The sequence below is a fragment of the Ochlerotatus camptorhynchus genome, unplaced genomic scaffold, assembly GCF_037179485.1.
Source record: "Ochlerotatus camptorhynchus isolate MF236.1 unplaced genomic scaffold, CSIRO-AGI_Acam_v1.1 ptg000084l, whole genome shotgun sequence".
NCBI classification, from domain to species: Eukaryota; Metazoa; Arthropoda; class Insecta; order Diptera; family Culicidae; genus Ochlerotatus; species Ochlerotatus camptorhynchus.
The window spans coordinates 3,265,137-3,276,194 of NW_027040574.1; positions in this window are offsets into that span (position 1 = coordinate 3,265,137).

An 11,058-nucleotide genomic window follows, 5' to 3' on the forward strand; every position below is an offset into this window, starting at 1 on the left:
TTGTACCGAGGGTAATGAATTGCTTGAAATGCAAACAACTAGGTCACACCGCGGACTTTTGTTCCAACAAACCGCGGTGCGATCAATGTGGGGAGGAGCATACGGAGGGTCTTTGTCATGCTACCCCAAAATGCGTTTACTGTAAGGATGCTCCGCATGCTCTGAGTGATTGCCCGAAGTACAAACAGCAGGGAGAAAAACTAAAGCGGTCTTTGCAAGCTCGCTCTAAGCGCTCGTTAGCAGAAATTTTAAAAACGACCGCTTCATCTTCCCAAACCACCCCAAAAAGCAACAACACATTCCACCTCCTGCCAGATGATGATCAGGGCTCTGACTCAGAGGTGGGTGAGAGTAGTCCTTTTGTCTTTAATGGCAACACGAGGAAGCGGTCCAAAATAAACGTCACCCAAAAACCTCGTAAGGCCTCTCGTATGGACTACCAACCTACCTTGACAAATTTAAGAGGTAGCGGAAATGTACCGAAACCCCCACCACTGGGATTTAAATCTTGTAATTTTAACAAGGACTTTCCGCCACTTCCGGGATCATCTAAAACCCCAGATATCCCAGTTTTTCAGCCAGAAAAACAGCTGAATAATCAGCAAGAACATGATGCCATGTTCACGTTTTCTGAAATTGTGGAGAGCATCTTCAATATATTCAACGTCTCTGACTCAACTCGGAACATTATTAATTTAGTGCTTCCATTCGTGAAAACTCTTTTGAAGCAACTAGCTTCTAGGTGGTCCTTCCTTGCATCGATCATATCCTTTGATGGATAATTTTCCGAATGAGGTCGGGGATATGATCTCTGTTCTTCAGTGGAACTGTAGAAGTCTTATACCGAAACTTGACACATTCAAATTTTTAGTTCACAACTCACTTTGTGATGCATTTGCTCTTTGTGAAACATGGCTTTCTTCAGACACCGATCTCCCTTTCCACGATTTTAACATTATTCGCCATGATCGAGCAGATTCGTATGGAGGGGTGCTTCTCGGGATTCATAAGCTCCATTCCTTTCATAGAATCGATCTGCCTTCCGTGACAGGCATTGAAGTTGTCGCATGTCAGGTAAATATTCGAGGTAAAAGCCTCAGTATTGCCTCAGTATATCTTCCTCCAAGAACTGCGATTTCTCGCCAAGGTCTCTCAGATATCTGCTCAGCTTTATCTGAGCCTCGGTTGATATTAGGAGATTTTAACTCCCACGGTACAGGCTGGGGGGAACTGTACGATGACAACCGCTCAACCCTGATATACGACCTTTGCGATAACTTCAATATGACAATTCTAAACACTGGGGAAGTAACACGAGTGGCCAAACCTCCAGCAAGAGAAAGTAGATTAGACCTCTCCCTCAGTTCGAGTTCACTATCGTTGGATTGCTCGTGGAAAGTAATTCAAGATCCCTACGGTAGTGACCACTTGCCAATCAAAATTTCTATTACCAATGGTTCATCTTCCACTCGCTCGGTTGACATCGCGTACGACCTCACGAAAAACATCGACTGGCAAAAATTTGCGTCCGCGGTTCTCGGTGGTACTGATTCGGTTGACATACTCCCTCCGCTGGATGAGTACTCCTTTTTATCGCGACTTATCGTTGACTGCGCTCTTCAAGCACAGACGAAACGCGTTCCGGGTGTTTTCGTTCGCAAACGACCTCTCACTCCGTGGTGGGATAAGGATTGCACCGACGCGAACAGCGAGAAGTCCGCCGCGTTTAAACGCTTCCGCAAACACGGTTAGGTCGAGGATTTCGAGCGGTACACCGACCTCGAGAAAACTTTTAAGAGCTTGATTAAAGCCAAAAAACGCGGTTACTGGCGTCGGTTCGTCGATGGTTTGTCGAGAGAGACTTCGATGAGAACACTCTGGAATGTCGGCAGGAGAATGCGCAACGCGTCATCACCGGTCAACGAAGACAAGGAGTACTCAGACAGTTGGATATTCAGCTTCGCGCAGAAAGTTTGCCCGGATTCGGTGTCGGTTCAAACCAACGTTCGTGATAGTCCGTCGGGTAGTAACGAAATAGATTCTCCGTTTTCGATGGTGGAATTCTCACTTGCTCTCCTCTCATGTAACAACTCAGCTCCAGGAATGGATAGAATCAAGTTCAACTTGCTTAAAAATCTCCCAGACGTCGCGAAGAGACGCTTGTTGAACTTATTCAATCAATTTCTTGAGCGCAACATTGTTCCGGATGACTGGAGGCAAGTAAGAGTTATCGCCATTCGAAAACCCGGTAAACCCGCGTCGGATTATAACTCGTACCGTCCCATCGCGATGCTGTCCTGTATACGGAAATTGTTGGAGAAAATGATTCTTTTTCGTCTAGACAAATGGGTCGAGTCGAATGGTTTACTTTCAGATACGCAATTTGGATTTCGGAGAGGCAAAGGAACGAGCGACTGTCTTGCGTTGCTTTCAACTGAAATTCAACTGGCCTATGCGCAAAAACAGCAAATGGGTTCAGTTTTCTTGGACATTAAGGGGGCTTTTGATTCTGTTTGTATCGATGTCCTTTCGGATAAACTCCACGATAGTGGGCTTTCACCAATTATGAACAACTATTTGAGCAACTTGTTGTCTGAGAAATATATGAGCTTTTCTCATGGAAACTCGACAACTTCACGAATTAGTTACATGGGTCTCCCCCAGGGCTCATGTTTAAGCCCCCTTCTTTATAATTTTTACGTTAAAGACATTGATGGTTGTCTTGATGAAAATTGCTCGCTAAGGCAGCTTGCAGATGACGGCGTTGTGTCCGTTATAGGGCCAAGTGCACCGGACCTACAAGGACCATTGCAAGATATCTTAGACAATTTGTCTACTTGGGCTATGAAGCTGGGTATCGAATTCTCTCCGGAGAAAACTGAGCTGGTTGTTTTTTCTAGGAAGCATCATCCTGCACAGTTACAGCTTCAACTAAAGGGTAGAACAATCACTCAAAGTATATCTTTCAAGTATTTAGGTGTCTGGTTCGATTCCAAATGCACATGGGGAAAACATATTGCGTATCTAAAACAAAAATGCCAACAAAGAATCAATTTTCTTCGTACAATTACCGGAACTTGGTGGGGAGCACACCCGGAAGATCTTATCAGGTTGTATCGAACAACCATCTTGTCGGTTCTAGAGTACGGTAGCTTCTGCTTTCAATCCGCGGCGAAAACACATATCTTGAAGCTGCAACGAGTTCAATACCGTTGCCTCCGAATCGCGCTTGGCTGTATGCACTCGACGCATACGATGAGCCTCGAAGTACTCGCGGGTGTTCTCCCACTGACAGATCGTTTCGCTGAGCTGTCTTTCCGGTTCCTCATCCGTTGTGAAGTATTGAATCCTTTGGTAATAGAACACTTTGAGAAGCTGCTCGACCAAAATCCTCAAACAAGATTCATGAGTTTGTACTATGAGTACATGACGCTGGAGGTTGGTCCTTCTTCATTAATCTCCAATCGTGATTGCTTCCAAGCCTTCTATAGTTCCTCTGTAAATTTTGATCTGACCATGATGCAAGAAATCCATGGAATACCAGATCACCATCGGTCGATGGTTGTTCCCTCAATTTTTGCAATCAAGTACCACCATGTAAGTAACGATAAAAGATTTTTCACAGATGGGTCAACCATAAATGCTTCCACTGGATTTGGTGTATTTAATCAATTTCATAGCGCCTCCTATAAACTGCAGAAACCATGCTCCGTATACGTTGCGGAACTCGCAGCTATATTTTACGCAGTAGAGCGAATTGCCTCAATTGCCAAAATTCTCCCACAGGTGTCGAACAAACCATGGTTCAAAGGGTTGGACATGAGCCGCGACTTTATACGCGTTATATCAAGGCTTATGTCCAATCACTGCTCGTTAGACTCGCACTTCTATCGAATTGGACTCTCAGGCAGCAATTTATGTGCGTGTGGCAGTGGTTATCACGATATCGAGCATGTTGTTTGGTCGTGTACCTTACACCGTGTTGCCAGATCTGAGTTATCCACATCCCTCAGGGCCCGAGGAAAACAACCCGCGATACCCGTTAGAGATGTCTTGGCGAGCCGAGACCTTGACTATTTGAATTTAATTTATGTGTTTTTAAAACGGATAGATTTGAGGATTTAGAAGTTAGTGTCATCTTGTGTTCTCCCAAGTTGTTAGCTACCCATGGGTGTACCCCCATGTTTGTCTTTTTCATCAAAGTGTCGCCTAGTTCGAGATCAAGAGCACATTGCTCTCCAAACCTTGTGTTCACAATCCCTACCCTGCCATCCATTTGTTACAATTTGTTACCCCTAACCTCGAGATAGCCGCGAGTAATCGGCCCCCGCTTTACTAACGTTAGTTTTAAGTAATTTTGTTATCTAAACAATGAATATCGGCTCCGCAAAGCTACAGCAAATGAGCCTGGAAAAATAAACGTATTATTAAAAAAAAAAAATGAGGGGTTCGTGGATTTTCCTATGTTTCGAGGGGTGCATCGATTAGCTTGGGACCGAAGATAGTACTAGAGCTGAGCCATAAAAGTTCGGGACCTTCTAGTCTTATAGCGAATTTGTTTATTCCCAGGTTGGAGCCAGTTCCAACAACAATCAATACGAAACTAACGATTTTAAATTGGCTCACTACTTGACTAGCCTATTGGTCCCAAGCAAATCGATTAAGTACCCCATTCTTGTCAAAATTCTAGTACTACACTATGTTTGTTTTGATTCGCTATGAAAGTTTCGACAGATAAAATGAGGGGTTATTCGATTTTCCTATGTTTCGAGGGGTGAATCGATTAGCTTGGGACCGAAGATAGTACCAGAGCTGAGCCAAAAAGTTGAGCACGTTTCTTCGGGACCTACTAGTCTTAGAGTTGCCTCTATGGTTCCAACCCAGTGCAAACCCGAACTTTTTGTCCATGCGAAAGTCGACCCGTGCCGATCAAACTGACGTTTGCTAGAAAACAAGCAGACCCTAACTTGATACCCAATCCAGGTTGGAACTGGATAATAAACAAATTCGCTATTAGAGTTACCTCTATGATACAGGTTTGCTTGCGTGGGGCCTCCCTTAACTCAGTCGGTTAAGGCGCAGCTACAAAGTGTTTTGTTCTCGAAGAGAAGGAAACTAGTTTTAGGTTTAAGAGCTAATTATATTTCGACTTGTCTCTTCGGTGGTTGGAACTAAACTGACAAAATATTTTCAGTTTGTGACTTTCGTACCATGGCTACAAATCATGGCCTACCAGGTAACATATTCTTCTGATGGTACATCTCCCTTTTTTCCAAAAGAGATCGTAGGGTGCCAGCCAAGCTGGAAGTCTACGGATTCTTTCTTCACGCTGTTGAACTGGTTCTTGAATATTCACTCTGTTAGCAGGAACAATAGATTCGTCATCCGTCGTTACATCATCTGGAATTGGTTCTTCTAACAGCACTGCTGGGACCAACGGTTTCGGAGCTTGTAGATAGAACTCGTCAACTAAAGGGTGATACGGTCAAAATTTGGTCAAGGGAAAACGCGTGTAAATCTGTGAAATCGTTTATTTAAAAAAACAAATTAAATTTCTTTTTCAAGTTCAATTAGTATAAAATTCAGGAAAAATATTCAGTTAGGCTTCCGCTTTTCCAAATCCGAATTGCCGGGCTTGAAAAAAAAAAACGCTTGACCCCTGCCATCAGATTTTGTACAGCCACCTTGTCCACCTTCTTCGCCGCAGAAAGCCAGTTTGCCTTGAACCGCTGCTCGCCCTTAGCAGTTTTTTTGGTCTTCTTTAGGTTCCACTTGACAATAGCCCAGTATTTCTCAATTGGGCGGAGCTCTGGCGTGTTGGGAGGGTTCTTGTCCGTGGGAACCACCTGCACGTTGTTGGCGGCGTACCACTCCATGGCCTTTTTACCGTAATGGCAAGATGCCAAATCCGGCCAAAACAGTACGGAACAACCGTGTTTCTTCAGGAAAGGCAGCAGACGTTTATTCAAACACTCTTTCACGTAAATTTCTTGGTTGACAGTCCCGGAAGCTATGAAAATGCTGCTTTTCAAGCCACAGGTACAGATGGCTTGCCAAACCAGATATTTCTTTGCGAACTTTGACAGTTTCATGTGCTTGAAAACATCTGCTACCTTTCCCCTTCCTTTTGCCGTATAAAACTCCTGTCCCGGAAGCTGCTTGTAGTCGGCTTTGACGTAGGTTTCGTCGTCCATTACCACGCAGTCAAATTTCGTCAGCATCGTCGTGTACAGCCTCCGGGATCGCGCTTTGGCCGTCGTATTTTGTTTATCATCGCGATTTGGAGTCACTACCTTCTTGTAAGTCGATAGTCCGGCTCGTTTTTTGGCTCGATGCACGGTTGTAGACGATACACCTAGCTTATTTGCGGCATCTCGGAGAGAGAGGTTAGGGTTTCGCTTGAAACTACCGGCAACTCTCTTTGTCGTCTCAGCGGCTTCCGGTTTTCGATTTCCCCCCGATCCAGACTTCCTGACTGTCGACAAACGTTCCCCAAACACTTTAATTACATTTGTAACGGTTGATTTGGCAACTTTTAGCGATTTTGCCAACTTTGCGTGCGAGTAGCTCGGATTTTCGCGATGCGCGAGCAAAATTTTGATACGCTGCTCTTCTTGCTTGGACGGCATTTTGACAACTGAAGAGTGAATTCCAAAATCAAAATAGGAGCAACATTCTACACACACACACCTTCAAAATGAGGGGTGTTCAGGTTTTTTAAATGCAAAATTGAAAGAAATACGTCAAGTTGATATTGACCAAATTTTGACCGTATCACCAACAATCAATACGAAACTAACGATTTTAAATTGGTTCACCACTTTAGTAGCCTATTGGTCCCAAGCAAACGATTAACGTACCCTATTCTAGTTGAAATTCTATTACTACACTATGTTTGTTTTGATTCGCTATGAAAGTTTGACAGATAACATCAGGGGTGTGTGGATTCATGCAGAACATGCAGGGGTGAGTGAAATAGCTTGGGACTGCTTGGGACCGTTGTTCTGGTACTGAGTGAGTCAAAAATAATAATGATTTTCTTCGGGACCCAGTGGTCTTAGAGTTACCTCTATGGTATCACCACGCAATGGCGCTTGTTGAACCGCTTTGCAGAATCTTCAACAAATCTTTTGTAGAGTCGAAATTTCCTGCAATCTGGAAAGAGTCATTTATGGTTCCGGTACACAAGAAAGGAGATAAACGTGACGTTAAAAACTACAGAGGAATTACTAATCTCTCTGCAGCATCAAAACTGTTTGAGATAATTGTGAGTGGTTTCATTCTTGAGCACACCAAATGCTATATCTCTAGTGACCAACATGGCTTCATGCCTGGACGATCGGTTACCACAAATCTTCTAGATTTTACCACATGTTTTGAGCAACTGGAAAATGGGGCACAAATAGACGTCATCTACACTGATCTAAAAGCAGCGTTTGATACGATCAACCATGACATTATGTTGGCAAACCTATCCAAACTCGGTGCGTCGGACCGTTTGACTTCGTGGTTGTGCTCCTACTTGACTGACAGGTCTCTGCGAGTGAAACTCGATTCCAGTACTTCCTCGTATTTCACGAACTCGTCACACGTGTGCCACAGGGTAGCAATCTTGGCCCGTTGATGTTTGTGTTGTACATCAACGACGCACTTCTTCTACATGGAGATGGCTGTAAGCTTGCGTATGCCGATGACCTAAAGCTGTACTTCGTGGTGCGGACTGCTGAGGATTGCATTCGTCTTCAATCGGTATTGGATCTGTTCGTTGATTGGTGTCGTCGGAATAAGCTTACCCTCAGCATTCCTAAATGTATGGTAATGTCGTATTACCGCATCAGGCAGCCGATTGTTTGTGACTATGCCATCAAGTGTGGTTCTTCAAAGAACCGACCAGTTCAGCGATCTTGGTGTTCTACTGGACCATAAGTTGAGGTTCAACCTCCACCACTCTGCTCTGATCACAAAGGCGAATCGCCAGCTAGGTTTTGTGTCAAAAATATCGAAGGACTTCATTGACCCACATTGCCTGAAAGCTCTCTATTGCTCACTTGTGCGACCAATCCTGGAAAATGCCTCCTTGGTCTGGTTTCCTCATCAGTTGACTTGGAGCTTGAGGATCGAAAGTGTTCAGCGCAAGTTTATCAGGATAGCATTACGTAATCTACCATGGCGTGATCCGCAAAATCTCCCGCCGTATTCTGATCGCTGCAATCTGCTGAGCTTGGATACTCTGGAATGCCGACGGAAAAATCAGCAAGCAGTTTTTGTTGCCAAACTATTGAATGGTGAGGTCGACTGCTCGAGGCTTCTCTCGCTGTTGGATATCCGAGTACCACCGAGAACATTACGAAGTGGTACCCTTCTCCAACCGCGGTACCATCGAACGGCGTTCGGTTACAACGAACCACTAACAACTATGATGCGTACGTTTACGGCTGTCGAAGAATTATTCGAATTTGGGGAATCTTCATCTCGCTTTTTGGCACGGATTAGAAACACTTGAATTGTTTTAGCTTTAAGGTTGTTTCATGTAGACAATAGTCCGATGAATAAAATTTAATAATAATAATAATAATAACAGCAACTCGATGATTAAAAAGGAGCTCGTCTGCCTAGTGGCAAACGTTTTTGCTTACTGAGCAGAAGACCGTGGGTTCAATTCCAAGCTCCTTCGCGTTATATGATGGTTAGGACATCAATTCAGCTTATCGTTTACCAAAACGAACCCTGCTGCAAACCCAACCCTCTTACCCAACATCCCTGTGATTCCTCGTGGAAGTGCAGAGGTGTTCTCGGCTTCCATCAAAGCGAGTGTCACGTCAACACATTCCTACCCCTTCCTTTCTTGACCTGTGTTAGGGCGCGGCCGGCGCTGGTATTGCCTAGTTTGAGATCACCAGTTTTTACACATTGAGGATGATTGCTAGTCCCAAGCAATCCCAAGGTTTTCTGTGTAATTACAGCTGGTCTGGCAATAACAGAGTAGCAACCATGGGCGGTCAATCATGCTCATGCTCATGCCCATATTCGTATCCTGCTTGAGGTTGATAATGCGGTTGCACTCCTCAACCAGGTTTTCAAGCTTCAGCGCTGCACCGTCAGCCGGCGGTGCACTTTCTTCTGCTTCCAGCTTTCCAATCAGCCTGGTCCGGATGTCCGAATAGCGCGGTGACTGGAGACCGCATACGAACCTGAGCGTCTTGAATTGGTCCCTGGAGTGCTTCTCGATCTGGAACGCTTCACAGTGCTTGTTCACCGACGCTGCATACGACGAAAAATCATCAGCGTCGTTTTTGATGTACTGCAAACACTGATAACGTCCGTTGAAGAGGGACTTTTAGAGTCCGAAGAGCTTCTTAAGTTTCTTAAGATTCGGCAAAACGCTGTTCACGTAGCGTTCGTGGAATTACGTACCGATTTTCCTCAGAAGCAGTCTGACCTTAGCTTTATCGTCCAGGTGCTTCCCGTGCTCCTCGAATACGGCCTCGTATCGAGCGTACCACGATTCGAAAAATAGTCCTCCGTCTGGATCATAACGATGTAGAGTGACTCGATGATTTTCTCGCTTCCAACTTGATTGGCGTTGACCTGTTGAAGGGCTCCAATCTGCTGCTGCTGCCGATCAGTTCCGTCAGCCGGAGAATTGCTTGCTTCAGATCGTTGGCGGACATTCTTGATTTTGTAGTGATTTGAGGGCTTCAACGGTAAAACAGGAACAGAGGAATACTACCACGGCATGTTACTTCCAGAAAATCGCAGGAACTTTACCTCGTCGCCAAAATATGTTGTGTTCTCGAAGAGAAGGAAACTAGTTTTAGGTTTAAGAGCTAATTATATTTCGACTTGTCTCTTCGGTGGTTTTCATTTTCATGTTCATTTTGCAGCGTTTGGTAGGGCAATGGGAGCGCAAGTCAATCCAAAGGCGAGGATAAAGGAAGGGTAATGGCTGAATAGTCGATGCGGACAACTTGAACGTCATGGGAAAATGAAGGGATTGAAGAGGTCGGTTATTGGGGGGTTTTGAGGAAATGACACCTAGTACTAGATTTGTGCTGCAAAATGTAAAGAAACCTTAAATCCATCTCCCACTAATTCATCCTTTCACTTTATATACCAAATTGATATTTTAAAGCAATCATCAAAATAAACAGACAATATATGAAAAGGCTAGTTGCCTCCCTAAGCGGACCCCCCGCATTCTAACCAACAATCAATACGAAACTAACGATTTTAAATTGGCTCACTACTTTAGTAGCCTATTGGTCCTAAGCAAACGATTAACGTACCCTATTCTAGTTGAAATTCTATTACTACACTATGTTTGTTTTGATTCGCTATGAAAGTTTGACAGATAACATCAGGGGTGTGTGCATTCATGCAGAACATGCAGGGGTGAGTGAAATAGCTTGGGACTGCTTGGGACCGTTGTTCTGGTACTGAGTGAGCCAAAAATAATAATGATTTTCTTCGGGACCCAGTGGTCTTAGAGTTACCTCTATGTTCTAACTCCTCTTTCAATCTACTTAATGTCATTAGGCTGTCTAAATTTTCGTTTGATGATTATGATATCTCATTGCAATTGTAATTGTAATTGTTCAGTGCATAGGCTGTGCCTTCCGCTAAGAAGGCTTATCTAGGGACCAATCCCCTAGTCTATAACCTACTGTCCTTCCCGTTGCACTCGTCAGCTCATGCCATACTCTAGACACACATGGGTGGTCGTATCCGGGTCCTCCCCTGGGTAGGCTCGTGTCCGTCTAGGTTCTGGTACATTAACTTATCTCTATGTATGGTAATTATACTTTAAAACTCACCTTTTGATTATAATGTCGAAAATGCTGAAACTGAATAAAGGTTAGCGATCTATATAAGGTGTGTGCTGCGACGGAGTAGTAATTGAAGGAAATGAGGTTCTGATGTGAAGTATAGGTAATTCTAAAATAGGTAAATCTGATATAAGAAGCGTACGGTTGATGCGATTTGTGCCAAGTGCTTACTTACCCTTTATTCATTGTTACTGTCCGACGATATCGTATCACTTACCATCGAATCGGAGTC